Consider the following 15,196-nt stretch of genomic DNA (forward strand, 5'->3'; position numbering starts at 1 on the left):
TAGAATCTTACATTTTTTTTTAACATTTTAAGTTAGCTAAACTAACCATACTAATAACTGTAAAAGTAGACTAAAGACATTTTTGGACATAGTTAACATGTTAAAATTTTGTTCTTGCAAGTGCTCTTTGCACAGAGCTGTTGGAAATGTGCTGTACCATACTGTAGTAAACCTGCCTGAAGCTTGCTAATACCATTCTCTTACTAAAAGAACCAGGGTTTCATGGAAAGAATAGTTGATTCGAAAGCTAGTGTTGAGAAATACATAAAAGGTGGAAGCACATATGGTGCCAAGAAGTGAGGAAGTATTCAAGAAACACACACATGTCTTGAGCATAGCCTAGAGGTAGAGTGCTCACCAGCATGCATGAAGCCCTGGGTTTGATTCTTCAGCAGCACATACTCAGAAAAAGCCAGAAGTGCTGCTGTGGCTCAAGTGGCAGAGTGCTAGCCTTGAGCATAAAGTGCCTGGGCCCTAAGTTCAAGCCCCAGGACTGGCAAACACACACCTGCACACAATGGCATCAGAATGACAGCAGGAAGTCTATGGAGACTATAAAGAACTGAAACCATTAAGAGGTCACAGCATCCCCAGATGAGGCAAAACCAAGTAAGTCAGTGGGTTGCAGTTTTTTCATCTATTAACACCTTTCAGTACTAAGCATATTGTAACATAATCGTGTTTGTGTGTGTGTGTGTGTGTGTGTACACCTGCAAGTGCAGTGGACCTAGGGCTTGAACTCAGCTTGGGCTCTGTTCCTGAGCCTCTTTCTGCTCAAGGCTAGCACTCCACCACTTGAGCCACAGCGCCACTTCTGCCTTTTTCTGTTTGTGGTACTTAAGGACGCAAACCCAGGGCTTCAAGCCATGCTTGGCAAGCACTCTATAACTAAGACACATTTCCAACCCCTCCTTTACATTTTTTTTCCTCAAAGCATGGCATTCTATACATGAACCACATCTCTACTTTGGGTTTGGTTGGTGGTGGTGATTTAGGGGGTGGGGGTGGGGGAAGTGTTTAATTGGAGATAAGAGTCCTGGAATTTTCTGTCTATGCTGGCTTTGAACTTAGAGCCTCAGAGCTCAGCCTCCTGAGTTACTAAGGTTACAAGTATCAGCCACTGGCACCCAGCACAATGTAGCTTAATCCTGATTAAAAACTCACAAATTGCAGCTTCCCTCAGAAAGAAGACAATAGGATGGTTTACAAATGCACTGTTTGAAGGTTGTCTTTTTTTTCTTTTTTGAGCACTGACAGTAACAGGATCCTATTTCGGTTGCCTGAGTGACAGACAATTGAGTGCAGAGTTCTTGTTGCAGGGCAAGGGCCTGTGTAGTGCCTCAGGCAGACACAAAGTGGTACAATAACAGTTCCCTAACCAAATATATGGTTTATATAGGAAATTCCAAGTCCAGAGAAGATACATTCCTAGGAAAGACGTTGAAGGTCTTCAGAATCTCGGGCTCAGCTGATTAGTAAATATGTTTCCCCATATAATTCATTCTCAAAGGAGTGGGATAGGCAGATACTTTTTTTTCCCTCAAGTACCTAGATTTCAAAGCTCACAAGACAAGACAAGCACTAGTGGTTTATGCCTGTGATCCTAGGAAGTTGCGATCTGAGGATTGTGGTTTGGAGGCAGCCCAGCAGGGAAGTCCATAGACTCTTAATCTCCAATTGCACCAAAAAGCTAGGAGTGGAGCTGTGGTTCAAGTGGCAGAGCACTAGCCTTGAGCGAAAAAAGCTCAGGGACAGCACCTAGGTCCTGAGTTTAGGCCCCATTTACTGGCAGACATGTATGTGCACGCGCGCTAACACACACACACACACACACACACACACACACACAGAATCACAAATCATATAGTAAGTACCCAGAAACTAACAGTAAAGAAATGGAAATCTAGGGCTGGGAGTTTGGTCTAGTGGTAGAGTGCTTGCCCAGCATGCACAGAGACCCAGGTTTGATTCCTCAGTACCACATACATAGAAAAAGCCAGAAGTGGTGCTGTGGCTCAAGTGGTAGAGCTGTATCCTTGAGAAAGTCCAAGGACATGCTCAGGCCCTGAGTTCAAGCCCCAGGACTGGCAAATTAAAAAAAAAAAAATAGAAATCTTGCTGGGTGCTGGTGATTCATACCTGTAATTCTAACTCAGGAGACTGAAATTTGAGGATTGTGGTGCCAAGCCAACCTTGGCAAGAAAGATTGAGCAAATAGCTAGAAGTGGAGTTAGAGCTCAAGCAGTAGAGCACCAACCTTCAGCAAAAAAGATAAGCAAGCCACCAGACATAGTGGCTCACACCTGTAATCCTAGCTACTCAGGAAGCTGAGATCTGAGGAACTTGGTTCAAAGCCAGCCCTGGCACTAAAGTCTGTGAGACTCTATTTATTTATTTTTGTGGGTCATGGTGCTTGAACTCGGCCTGGACGCTGTCCCTGAGCTCTTCAGCTCAAGGCTACCACTCTACCCTTGAGCCAAGCCCCACTTCCCATTTTCTAGGGGTTAATTGGAGATAAAAGTCTCAAATCCTTTTGTTCCCAGGCTGGCTTTGAACCTTGATCCTCAGATCTCATAAATTTTGTGAGACTCTTATCTCTAATTTACCAGAAAACCAGAAGTTACAGTGTGGCTCAAGGGGTAGAGTAGTAGCCTCGAGCTGGAGAGCTTAGGGACAAATGCCCAGGCCCAAAGTTCAATTCCCACGACCATGACCAACAAAAGAAAAAAAAAAATAAGCAACAGTATAAGGCCCTGAATTCAAGCCTTAGGGCTGACACAAAAAGGAGGTGAGAGGATCAAATTAAAACTGAATTCTGGTGGTGAATGCAGTAAATGAACAGAAAAAAAAAATCACAGGAATTCAACGAATGATTTGCTGAAAACGAACAAATGAATATGAGAACATCTTTTGAAATTAGAGACCAATGAGTTTCAGGATCTTGACTCTGATACCAAAGTCACTACAGGAAGGGAAAACTGTAGGGCTGGGAATGTGGCTTAGTGGTAGAGTGCTTGCCTTATGTACATGAAGCTCTGAATTCAATTTTTCAGTACCACATAAACAGAAAAAGTCAGAAGTGGTCCTGTGTCTCAAGTGGTAGAGTGCTAGCCTTAAGCAAAAGAAGCTCAGGGTCGGTGCCCAGGTCCTGAGTTCAAGTCCCAGGACTAGCCAAAAAATACAAATAAAAAGAAGGAAGGAAGGAAATGAAAACTGTAGCGTGGGGCCAGGTGCGTGGCTTCGTGGTGGAGTGCTTGCCTTGCATGCACCGGAGCCTGGGTTCAGTTCCTCGGCACCACATACACAGAAAGCTGGCTGGAGTTGTCCGTGTTGTTAAAGCTGCAAGGGCACGGAGGAAAATGTGGCTTGTGGCAATAAGCTCTGATTGTACACTGGCTTCTTCAGAGCTCTGCGTCTCCAAGCGGCGGTGGTCCTCTCCCTCTAAACAGGGCCGCCCACAGACGGCAGCGTCATTTCAGGCGCTGCCATCCTGGCGCTAAACCTCAGCGCCCAATCTGCAATGGGATTTAGCAGAGCACCAAGTTGACCAGTGGGTCCTGACTCGCGGTTCCTGATGCGCATGCGCACCTTCAGCCGGCTCTTCCCTCTCCCCAGGAATCCCACGGGAGGGGGGAGGCGGGTCGTTGGCAAAATGAACCCAGTGATGACTTTGTTCTGGCCACTCGGGTCACTGCCTGGGGCAGAGAGCGCGGGAGAAGAACAGTGAGTGCAGGGGTGGAGCGTTCCGTGCTCCTTGAAGAAGGGTCTGGCAGTCTGAGGTGCACCCTGGGGCAGTGGCAGTGGGGGGGGGGGGTGGCAGGGGGTGTCAGTGGATGCTGGGTGTGCTGGGTGAGGCGAGCTGGAGAGGTGGAGGCTGATGGCTATGGGGACCACGTAACTGGATCAGGGGGTGAATGATGTCGATCCCTGATTTAAAAAAATTCTTTCCTCCATGCCTACCTTTTACATTTAAGGTTCTGACTATCATGGAATCTTTTATATCTGTTCTCATGGGATTGCATGGAAGTTCCCACTCTCCTTATTTTGTTCTCTTCCATATCATCATTCGTCATTAAATTATAGTTAAATGTCATTCTTTCTCTTTTTAAAAAAAAATACTAGGCATTTTAAAGGTTGTCTACTTTATGGATCAGTTTGAAACACTGGCTCTTGGTTGTGCTTATATTCTCAGACTCATTTCTCTCTCTCTCTCTCTCCCTCTCTCTCTCTCTCTCTCTCTCTCTCTCTCTCTCTCTCTCTCTCTCTCTCTCTCTCTCTCTCTCTCTCTCTCTCTCTCTCTCTCTCTCTCTCCCCCTCTCCCTCTCCCTCTCCCTCTCCCTCTCCCTCTCTCTCTCTCTCTCTCTCTTTGTGGGTCATGGGGCTTGAACTCAGCCTGGGCATTGTCCCTGAGCTTTTCAGCTCAAGGCTACCACCCTACCATTTTCTAGAGGTTAATTGGAGATAAGAGTCTCAGGTCCTTTTGTGCCCAGGCTGGCTTTGAACCTTGATCCTCAGATCTCAGCCTCCTGAGTAGCTAGGATTACAGGTGTGAGCCACTGTGCCCAGCAAATTTTAAAAAAAAAATACATTTTAACACATCTTAATGGGTACAATACATCTAAATGCAAATCACAGTACAGGAAAGAGTTAACTCTAAGACTCAGATTTTTATACAAGCGACATGACCAAATTTCTAGAGTTGGCATTGCATCTCAAAATTTTCCCAGTTCTTAAAATTTAAAAAATGGGAAAATGCACACAAACATGCCTTATAGTATATATTGAAGCAAAACGCCAGAATTAACAAGGATGTCAAAGGTTTTCGCTTTACAAAATGAAAAAAGTTCTGAGTGTCACAGAAAAGCATATTTCTTACCAGGCATCAGAAGTTTTCAGAGTATTGTCATATTTATGAACAACACTTAACAAAATAAAACTGCTTTAACCTAAATATGCTTATTGCTTGGGAACCTACCTGCAATACAGCTTAACTGTATTGCAGCTAGCTGAACACTGTGTCAACAGTTATGGTCAATATTGAACTTTTCAGTATTCAGAATTACTAAGCTTAAAGTTTTAGACACTCTTAACTTCCGCTTTACAGTAAGCCTGCAATTCATAACTGTGAAACTTAATTTTGTTTTCTTGAGAGAGAAAGAAAGATAAAAAGGAAGGGAGGGGGCCGGGAGTTTGGCCTAGTGGTAGAGTGCTTGCCTAGCATGCATGAAGACCCAGCCGGGTTCAATTCCTCGATACCACATACATAGAAAAAAGCCGGAAGTGGTGCTGAGGCTCAAGTGGTAGAGTTCTAGCCTTGAGAAAGTCCAAGGACAGTGCTCAGGCCCTGAACTCAAGCCCAGGACTGGCAAAAAAGAAAAAAGGAAGGGAGGGAGGGAAGAAGGAAGGAACGAATAATGGAATAAATGGAATAAACATGCTAGAATGAGGGCTTAGGACTAGCATTGTACCACCTGAGCTCCATTTACAGTTTTGGGGTTTTGGTTTTTTGGTTTGTTTTGCCAGTCCTGGGCTTGAGCTCAGGGCCTGAGCACTGTCCTTGGGTTTTCTCAAGGCTAGAACCATACCACTTGAGTCATAGCACCACTTTTGGCTTTTTCTATGTGTGCGGCACTGAGGAATCGAACCCAGGTCTTTGTGCAAGGTAGGCAAACACTCTACCGCTAGGCCAAACTCCTAGCCCTTTACAGATGTTTTTTTGGGTGGTTAATTGGAGATAAGCTTGTCACGGATTTCCTTCTCTAGGCTAGCTTTGATCCTCAGATCTCAGCCTCCTGAGTAGCTTGGATTGCAGTATGGCCCACCAGCACCCTGCTTCAATTTTAATTTTTGCTTGGCATTTTGACATGTTAGCTATATTGTTTTAATTTCATGTAACAATCTATTTTTGGAATTGTGTAGAATAGCAGTCTGCACCATTGAGTGTCAAGGTGTTTCTAACATCTCTTTGTTATTGGCCAGGTTGTGGTAAAGGCTCCTGCCTTTAAGTCCTTATACAGTGTCAGATGATTTGTCAGTTGATGTAGGTCTAGAAAGAGGGGGCTTTCCTGTAATCAATCCTAGCTGTACAGGAAGCTGAGATCTATGGATCATTCATTGAAGCCAGTCCAGGCAGAAAAGTCCATGAAACTCTTACCTCCAAATGACCAACAAAAAGCTGGAAGCCACCAGTGCCTCCCTCCCCCACCCCCTGGCGCTGTGGCTCACACGTGTAATCCTAACTACTCAGGAGGCTGAGATTTGAGGATCACAGTTCAAAGAAAGTTCGTGAGACTTTATCTCCAATTAATCACCAGAAAAACAGATGTGGCACTGTTGCTCAAGGGGTAGGGTGGTAGCCTTGAGCTAAAGAACTTAGGTACAGAGCCCAGGCCCAGAGTTCAAGTCCCACAACCGACAAAAAAAAAAAAAAGCTGGAAGTGGAGGTATAGCTCAAATAATAGAGCACCAGCTTTGATTCAAGGCTAAGTGAGAGCAAGAGGCCTTGAGTTTAAGCCCCAGTACTGGCACACATATAAAGAAAAAAGGAAAAGGAGGAGGTGTCTATGTTAGAGGCAGGCTTCAAAAGATGGCTGTGCTCGTGTGGGGCTCTGCCTCCCTTCCTCTTCTCACTTGTACTGCTGTTTCCTCGGGTCCCTGCCCCTCTTCCAGAAAAGACAACAGTGAGCAAGTCCTTGGTGAGGGCTATGTGTTTCATAGATTTATTTGATGTTTTATTTTTCTCGTGGATTTTAGGAAGCTTCTAATACACCATAAAGTAAGATGGACAAGTAAAAACCTAAGATGAGAGAATGAAGAAGAAACGGTCAGCTCCATGCATTAGAATGGCGATACTTGTGAGTCTTGTGGTAGGCTCACATGGCAACAAACTTTGAACTATACCATTGTCTTTGACCTTCCCATTGTGACAATTAGACACATGGTATATAATATTAGCAGCTGTTCACCAGGGATATTGATTTCCTGGTTCTTGATGTTGGAGAAAAATTGTGTGTGTAGGCCAAGAGCATAGCCTAGTGGTAGAGTACTTGCCTAGAATGCACAAAGCCCTGGGTTCAATTCCTTGTGCCACATCCTCAGAAAAAGCCAGAAGTGGAGCTGTGGCTCAAGCGATAGAGTGCTAGCCTTGAGCAAAAAGTGTCCAAGGACAGTTCCCAGACCGAGTTCAAGCCCCAGGACTGGCAAAAAAAAAAAATGTGTGTGTGTGTGTGTGTGTGTGTGTGTGTGTGTGTGTACTAGGGCTTGAACTTAGGCCCTCCTGATGTCATTAGTTTTGGTTTTCTTGGTTGGTTGTGAGTCTTGATCTCAGGGCCTACGGGCTGTCCCTGCACTTTTGCACTCAACGTTAGTGCTTTACCACTTTGAACCATAGCACCACTTCTGGTTTTCTGGCATTAAATGGAGATAAGCATCTCAAAGATTTTTCTACCCAAGTTGGCTTCAAACCAAGATCATGAGATGTCGGCCTCCTGGGTAGCTAGGATTACAGGCATGAACTATCAGCACCTGGCTTTTAAGGATTTTTGCATCATATTTATAAGAGCTGTTGCCCTTTCTCTCTTTCTCCCTCAGTAATGTTTTTGATTTAGGTATCATGATAATATTGGATTCATAAATGAATTGGGATGTGTGGTTTTATATTAATTATTCTTCCAGAGACTAATTTGTGTTTACTTTTTTATACTTTGTCCAATTGTTTTGGACTTGTCTAATCAAGGCAATACTGGCTTCATAGAATTAATTAGGAAATATTTCTTTCTCTGTTTTCTGAAACAGATTGCTGCTTTTTTTTATTTTTTTGAGTGGTATGAGTGGGGGAAGCATTGGTGTCATAGTGGGATTGAAACCATAGTCTCATGCATACTAGGCAAGACTTCTACCACTGAACTATGTTCCTCACCTTTTGGTATTTCTTTAAATATTTGGCAGAGTTCTCCAGTGAAACAATATTTGTCTAGAGATGCTTCCTGGAAGTTTTAAAGGTACAGGTTCAACTTGGTTTTTTTGTTTATTTGTTTTGTTTTTGTCTGTCCGGGGGCTTGAACTCTGGACCTGGGCGCTGCCCATGAGCTATTCAGCTCAAGGCTACCACCCTATCCCTGGACCCACAGCCCCGCTTCCCATTTTTTAGAGGTTAACTGGAGATAAGAGTCTCATGAATTTAGTGCCCCTGGCTTTTGAACTGTGATCCTCAGATCTCAGCCTCTTGAGTATCTAAGATTACAGGCTTGAGCCACCTCGCCCAGCTCTTAACTTCTTTAATAGTTATACTACTGCCCACATTTTCTGCTTAATCCTGTGTGTGTGTGTGTGTGTGTGTGTGTGTGTGTGTGTGTGTTACAGTACTAAGGCTTGAACTCAGGGCCTTTTGCTTCACTTAGCTTTTTAGCTTAAGGCTAGCACTCTACTACTTAAATCACAGCCTATTTTATTTATGTTTTGCCAGTACTGGGGCTTGAACTCAAGGTCTTACGGCCTTGCTCAGCTATCTGGCTTGCCCACAGTCTCCCATTTAAGCTACGTGTCCATATCCAGCTTCCTGTAGGTTAATTGAAGATGTAAGTCTGTTGGATTTATCTGCCTAGCAGGCTGGATCCAAATGGGATTCTTAAATCTCAGCTAAGTAGCTGAGATTGTAGATGTGAGCTACTGTTGTCTAGGTTTTTTGTTTTTGTTTGCCAGTCCTGGGACTTGAACTCAGGGCCTTAGCACTGTTGTTGGGCTTTCTCAAGGTTAGTGCTCTACCACTTGAGCCACAGCACTACTTCCGGCTTATTCTGTACATGTGGTATGGATTTTGTGCATGCTAGGCAAGCACTCTACCACCAGGCCACAATCCCGTCCTGTTTGACTAGCTTTAAGAGCCAATGTTAATGGTCATTTTTAAAGAGAAAATTAACTTAGTTGATCATTGAATGGGAAATAAATAGCATGATATATTTCTTTTTTTTTTGAGTGAACTGTTTTTAGAATATGGCATACAGAGAAAAATGCATAGAGATTATATATACAGCTTTGGAACTTTTCACAGCTTGTGCCTGGGTAACTGACACACTAATTTGAAAAAGCACTACTGTAGCATGATAATTTCAACCCATTTTTTTAAGGTAACAGTCTAGGTGTTTAATGGGAACTTACATAGTGCATAATATTAAATGAGTTCCTAGCTCAGTATGTCATGCCTGTAATCCTAGCTATTCAAGAGGCTGAGATCTAAAGATCACATTTCAAAGCCAGCCCAGACACATCTGAAAGACTCTTGTCTCCTATTAACCAGCAAAAGCCAGAAGTAGACTGGTAGAATACCAGTCTTGAGAGAAAAATCCAAACTAAAGCACAAGGCCTTAAGGTTCATACTCCAGTTTTGACACACACACACACACACACACACACACACACACACTCACACACACTCACATGCACACATGTGAGGTCCTAAATACCTTGTTTCAATGCTGTGGTCTTTTTTTTTTTTTTTTTTTTTTGCCACTCCTGGGGTTTGAACTCAGGGTCTGGACATTCTCCCTGAGCTTCTTTTGCTCAAGGCTAACACTGTACTAGAGCCACAGTGCTACTTCTGGCATTTTTTATTTCTGTGGTACTAAGGAGTTGAATCTAGGGTTTCATGCATGCAGGCAAGCACTCTACCACTAAGCACATTCCCGGCCGATGATGTAGTCTTGATCCTTTCTGTTGAATCACTTTTTTCAGGGATCTGTGTCCTTCCAGGATGTCTATGTAGCCTTCAGCAGGGAGGAATGGCAACACCTGGCCCTTGCTCAGAAAAGCCTGTACAGGGATGTGATGCTGGACAACTATTTCAACCTGATCTCCGTGGGTGAGTACAGCTCTGCCACCACACAGCATCTTCACCTACATACATTATGGGATTATTTTGCCAGTCCTGGGGCTTGAACTCAGAGCCTGGGCACTGTCCCTGAGCTGCTTTTTGCTCAAAGCTAGCACTCTACCACATGAGCCACAGTGCTATATCTAGCTTTTTCTGTTTATGTGGTACCGAGGAATGGAACCCAGGGCTTCACGCATGCTAAGCAAACACTCTACCATTGGGCCACATTCCCAGCCCATGTTATGGGATTTTTGAAATCTGAGTTTTATGAGGTATGTGGAACTCCCAAAATCTGCAGGGCATTAGAAGTGAGTGATGGTTTTATTTCTTATTTTGTTTGGTATTCTTTTTTTTTGCATTTTTTATTGTAATTAGTAAAAGGGTTACATGATATTTGCCAGATAGAAGGTGCATTAATTCACGTACATTGATACCCTTTCACATGTCTTGGTACCCATTTCCCTCCCTTGTTTGGTATTCTTAAAAATCTCTCTTGGGTTTGATAATATACCTCTGTTCCCAGTGAAGTTTACTGAGGAACCCATGGCATGTTTTCTTGTGTGGCCTACCACATCCTCTATTCTTTCCTGTCCTCAGGGTGTCAGGTTCCCAAACCGGAAGTCATCTTCAACTGGGAGCAAGGAGAAGAGCTATATATGTTGAGTGGTAAAACCTCAGGTCCAGATGTTTAGGTAAGTCAAGGGCTAAGAACTCAAAAGACAGTACAATGGCCCAGCACTTGTTCTGGGAAAGGCTGGATACTTTCAGTGCCAAGAACAGAATGTTCCTTCTTACCTTTGGAACTTTCAGAACTGCTTGGGTAGTGTTAATATAGGCCCTTGAATGTTTAAATACTCTTCTGCCAAAGCTACATTCCTTCCAGTGCATTTAAGTCCTGGGGCTTGAACTCAGAGCCTGAGCACTGTCCTTAAAATTAATTTATTCATCCATTCATTCTTTCTTTCTTTCTTTTTTTTTTTGGCTAGTCCTGGGCTTGAGCTCAGGGCCTCAGCACTGTCCTTGGATTTTCTCAAGGCTAGAACTCTACCACTTGAGCTTCAGCACCACTTCTGGCTTTTTTCTATGTATGTGGTACCGAGGAATCAAACTCAGGTCTTTGTGCATGCTAGGCAAGCAGTCTACCACTTCGCCAAACTTCCAGCCCCTCATTAATCTCTTTTAAAAATTATTATTGTGGGGTTTGAATCCAGGGCCTGGGCACTATCCCTGAGCTCTTTTTTTTTTTTTGCCAATCCTGGCTTGAACTCAAGGCCCGAGCACTGTCCTTGGACTTTCTCAAGGCTAGCACTCTACCACTTGAGCCACAGCACCACCTCTGGCTTTTTCTATGTGTGTGGTACCAAGGAATCGAACCCAGATCTTCAGGCATGCTAATCAAGCACTCTTTCACCAGGCCAAACTCCCTGCCTGTCCCTGAGCTCTTTTTGCTCAAGGTTAGCACTCTACCATGTTGAGCCACATCTCCATTTCCTATTTTTGAGTATTTACTTGGAGATAAGAGTTTTATAGGGACTTTTCTACCCAGACTGGCTTCGGACCATGATCCTCAAATCTCAGCTTTCTGTGTAGCTAGGAGTATAGGCATGAGCTGCCAAAACCTGGCTTGTTTTGTTTTGTTTTAATTAGCTTACATTAGTTATACAGAAGTTTGCCTGACACTTTTTTCCTATGCTGAGGACAGGGCTTGAACTTGGCTTGGGCTCTACCTCCTAAGTAACTAGGATTACAGGCTTGAGCCATCACTCCTGACTTAGCTTCTTTCCTTACACATTCACACAGTGACAGATTCTAACTTATACACAAACCATGGTGGATCACAGGCCTGCTCACTATTTTCTTTGATACTCTATTTTCCTTCTGTGTCACTTAGGAATGGGATTTTTATAATCTCTTTGTATTTTCCTCTAACTTGACTTTGAGGGCATTTGGACATGTGCATCTTCCTTGACTAGGGCAACGTAGCACCAGTTTAATCTTGTACATCTTGATATGTCATAATCTCATGTGCAAAAGATTGAGATATACTCATTGCTTTAGTTTGTGGTCATGACAAATATGTTTAAGGGCCCCTCTTATTTGATTTATTTCTTCCCATCATCTTTTCCCTTACTTATTTTTGTCCTTCCCAGAGGGGAGGCTGCTCTAATTTATATGTCCTTGAATTTGTAGGGTATTGATAAAATCTCAACTGGTGGTGTTGATAGTTTATAGAAATGGTCAGGCTGACATCAGCTTTCCCACTGAGGTGGACATTTGTAATCTTAGAGATGATGTTAATTTTAAGCTTCAAATAGAATAATTGCAGACACTGGAATGTATCTAGGCTGAAAATAAAATCTACACTAAAAATACCAATGAAAAACCGAGCTAGTGTCCTACAGTGTGGCCTAGTGGTAGAGTGCTCACCTAGTAGGTACAAAGCCCTGGATTCAATTCCTCAGAACCACATACACAAAAGCCAGAAGTGGTGCTGTGGCTCAAGTGGCAGAGCTCTAGCCTTGAGAAAGCTCAAGGACAGTGCCAAGGCCTTGAGTTCAAGCCCCAGGACTGACAAAATAAAAACAAAACAAAAACAGATATTCAGCTATCTCACCAGCCTAACAAGTACAAGCATTCAAGTAAACCCTGAGTTCAAATCTCTGATAATACAAAAATGAAAGCAAATAGTTTAAAGGAACACATATAAATACTATTATTTATCATAAGTGCAAAAGGTTACTTTTATAGCCATATATTATCATATTATATTTATACACAAATTAATAACTTATATTTACATACATCTTAAATATTTACATTCTAGTTATATAGCACTTTACTCACTTCTTGTTTTATACCATTAATATTTAATGTATTAATCCTTATACATTCCACTATTTTTTTGTGTGTCAGTAGTATATATTTTTTTCTTTCTAGACAAGGCTATTGGTTTTGAGAACTCACAGCAGGAATCCTGTGAAGAAGTTTCCTTCCAGTCTGAGAGAATTAGGACATGACTCTTACCGGTGCTCTAGGAGGCTTGTGGGAAGATGAGAAGCAGAGAAGGAAATCTGAGGAAAAACAGAACAAACCAGCTTCTTTCTGCTACAAGGCAACAGGAGCCTGGCAGAAGGACTGTGAACGTGAGGACACTGAGAAAATGGTTCCTGTAAACACATACCTTGTTCTTTCAGGAAAAGGAATCCTTCACTGTGACTCATGTGGAAAGAGATCAGAGTCTCTTGGAGGCCTATGTAATCACAGCAGAAACAATGTGACAGAAACTATTGATGAGATTACCAAATATAGTGGTATTTTTACACATACGAATTTTCCTACAGTAGTGAATACTTGTGAAAGTCATCAGTGTTGCCCACTTCTGAATCATAAATGGGTTCTCACTCAGCAAGAGACAGTCCCTACTGAGGATAACCTTCATTTGTTTTCTGACTATGTGACGGTTTTTACCCAAGACTTGCCTCTCTCTAAGCATCAAGGAATGTGTACTGAAGAAAAGCAGCTTGAGTGTCACAAACATGACACAGTCTTTGCACAGAAATCTCAACTGGATTTATTTCAGAGAATCTGTACAGGTGGGAATCCCTGTATGTGCACTGAATTGGAAAAGCATTTTTCCCTCCTGTCAAACCATCAGAAAACTCAAAGTGAGGCAAATTCCCATACATGTCTAAATATGAAAGAACCTTTATTCAAAACTCTGATCTGTTCCAATGCCAAATAAATCATGCAGAAGGAAAACCTTATGAATACAGTAAATGTCGGGAAAACATCTCTCAGAATTCAAACCTCCAAACACATAGAAAAATTCATACCACCGATAGGCACTTTAAATGTCCTGAATGTGGAAAGGCCTTCTTCACCAGGAAATCAACACTAAGTATGCATCAGAAAATTCATACAAGAGAAAAACCCTGTGTATGTACGGAATGTGGGAAAGCCTTTATCCAGAAGTTGCATTTTATCACACATAAGAGAATTCATACTGGAGAGAAACCTTATGAATGCGGTGACTGTGGGAAATCCTTTATGAAAAAGTCACAACTCCATGTGCACCAGCAATTCCACACAGGAGAAAACCCTTTTATATGTTCAGAATGTGGGGAGGTCTTTACTCACAAGACAAGTCTCATTATACACCACAAAGTTCACACTGGAGAGAGACCCTATATGTGTGCTGTGTGTGGAAAGGCCTTTACTGACAGGTCAAATCTCATTAAACACCAAAAAATTCACACTGGAGAAAAACCCTATAAGTGCAATGATTGTGGAAAATCATTCACGTGGAAGTCACGGCTCAGGATCCATCAGAAATGCCATACTGGAGAGAGACATGATAAATGTAGCAAGTGTGGGAGAGCCTTCATTCAGAAATCAACCCTAAGTATGCACCAGAGAATCCACAGAGGAAAAAAACCCTATGCTTGCCCAGAATGTGAGAAGGCTTTCTTCCAGAAATCTTATTTTATTATACATGGGAGAATTCACACTGGATAGAAACCTTATGAATGCAGTGCTTGTGGGAAATCCTTCACTAAGAAATCACAGCTCCTTGTTCATCAGCAAATTCACACAGGTGAGAAACCCTATAGATGTGCTGAGTGTGGAAAGACCTTCACTGACAGGTCGAATCTCTTTACACACCAGAAAATTCACACTGGAGAGAAGCCCTATAAATGTAGTGACCGTGGAAAAGCCTTCACTCAAAAGTCAGGCCTCCATATCCATCAGCAATCCCATACTGGAGAAAGACATTATGAGTGCAGTGAATGTGGGAAAGCTTTTGCAAGAAAATCAACACTGATTATGCACCAGAGAATTCACACAGGAGAGAAACCTTACATTTGTACTGAATGTGGGAAGTCCTTCATCCAGAAATCACACAAAAAATAGACACAGACGAATTCATACTGGAGAGAAACCCTACAAATGCAGTGACTGTGGGAAATGTTTCATTAAGAAATCACAACTCCACGAGCATCATCAGATTCACACAAGAGAGAAGCCATATATACGTGCTGAATGTGGAAAGGCCTTTATCATCAAATCAAATCTTATTAAACACCAGAAAATTCATACTAAACAGAAAACCTATGTCTAGTTCATAAGTAATCAATATACATAATGTTGATTATTTATTTGTTTGTAGTTATTTTTTGCCAGTCCTGGGGCTTGAACTTGATCTGGACTTTATCCCTGAGCATCAAAGCTAGTTAGTGGTCTACCACTTCAGCAACAGCACCACCTCTGCCTTTTTCTGAGTAGTTTATTGGAAGTAATAGTCCCACAGACATTTTTTTGCCAGCCCTG

At 42.5% G+C, this 15,196-nt stretch overlaps 1 pseudogene; it reads left to right on the plus strand.

Annotated features, from left to right (window-relative positions):
• Nucleotides 1-6,563: 6,563 nt before the first annotated feature.
• Nucleotides 6,564-14,987, plus strand: Znf484 (zinc finger protein 484; annotated as a pseudogene).
• Nucleotides 14,988-15,196: the final 209 nt, after the last annotated feature.

Source organism: Megascapheus bottae, chromosome 3 (genome assembly GCF_031878675.1).
Source record: "Megascapheus bottae isolate mThoBot1 chromosome 3, mThoBot2.hap1, whole genome shotgun sequence".
Taxonomy (NCBI): domain Eukaryota; kingdom Metazoa; phylum Chordata; class Mammalia; order Rodentia; family Geomyidae; genus Megascapheus; species Megascapheus bottae.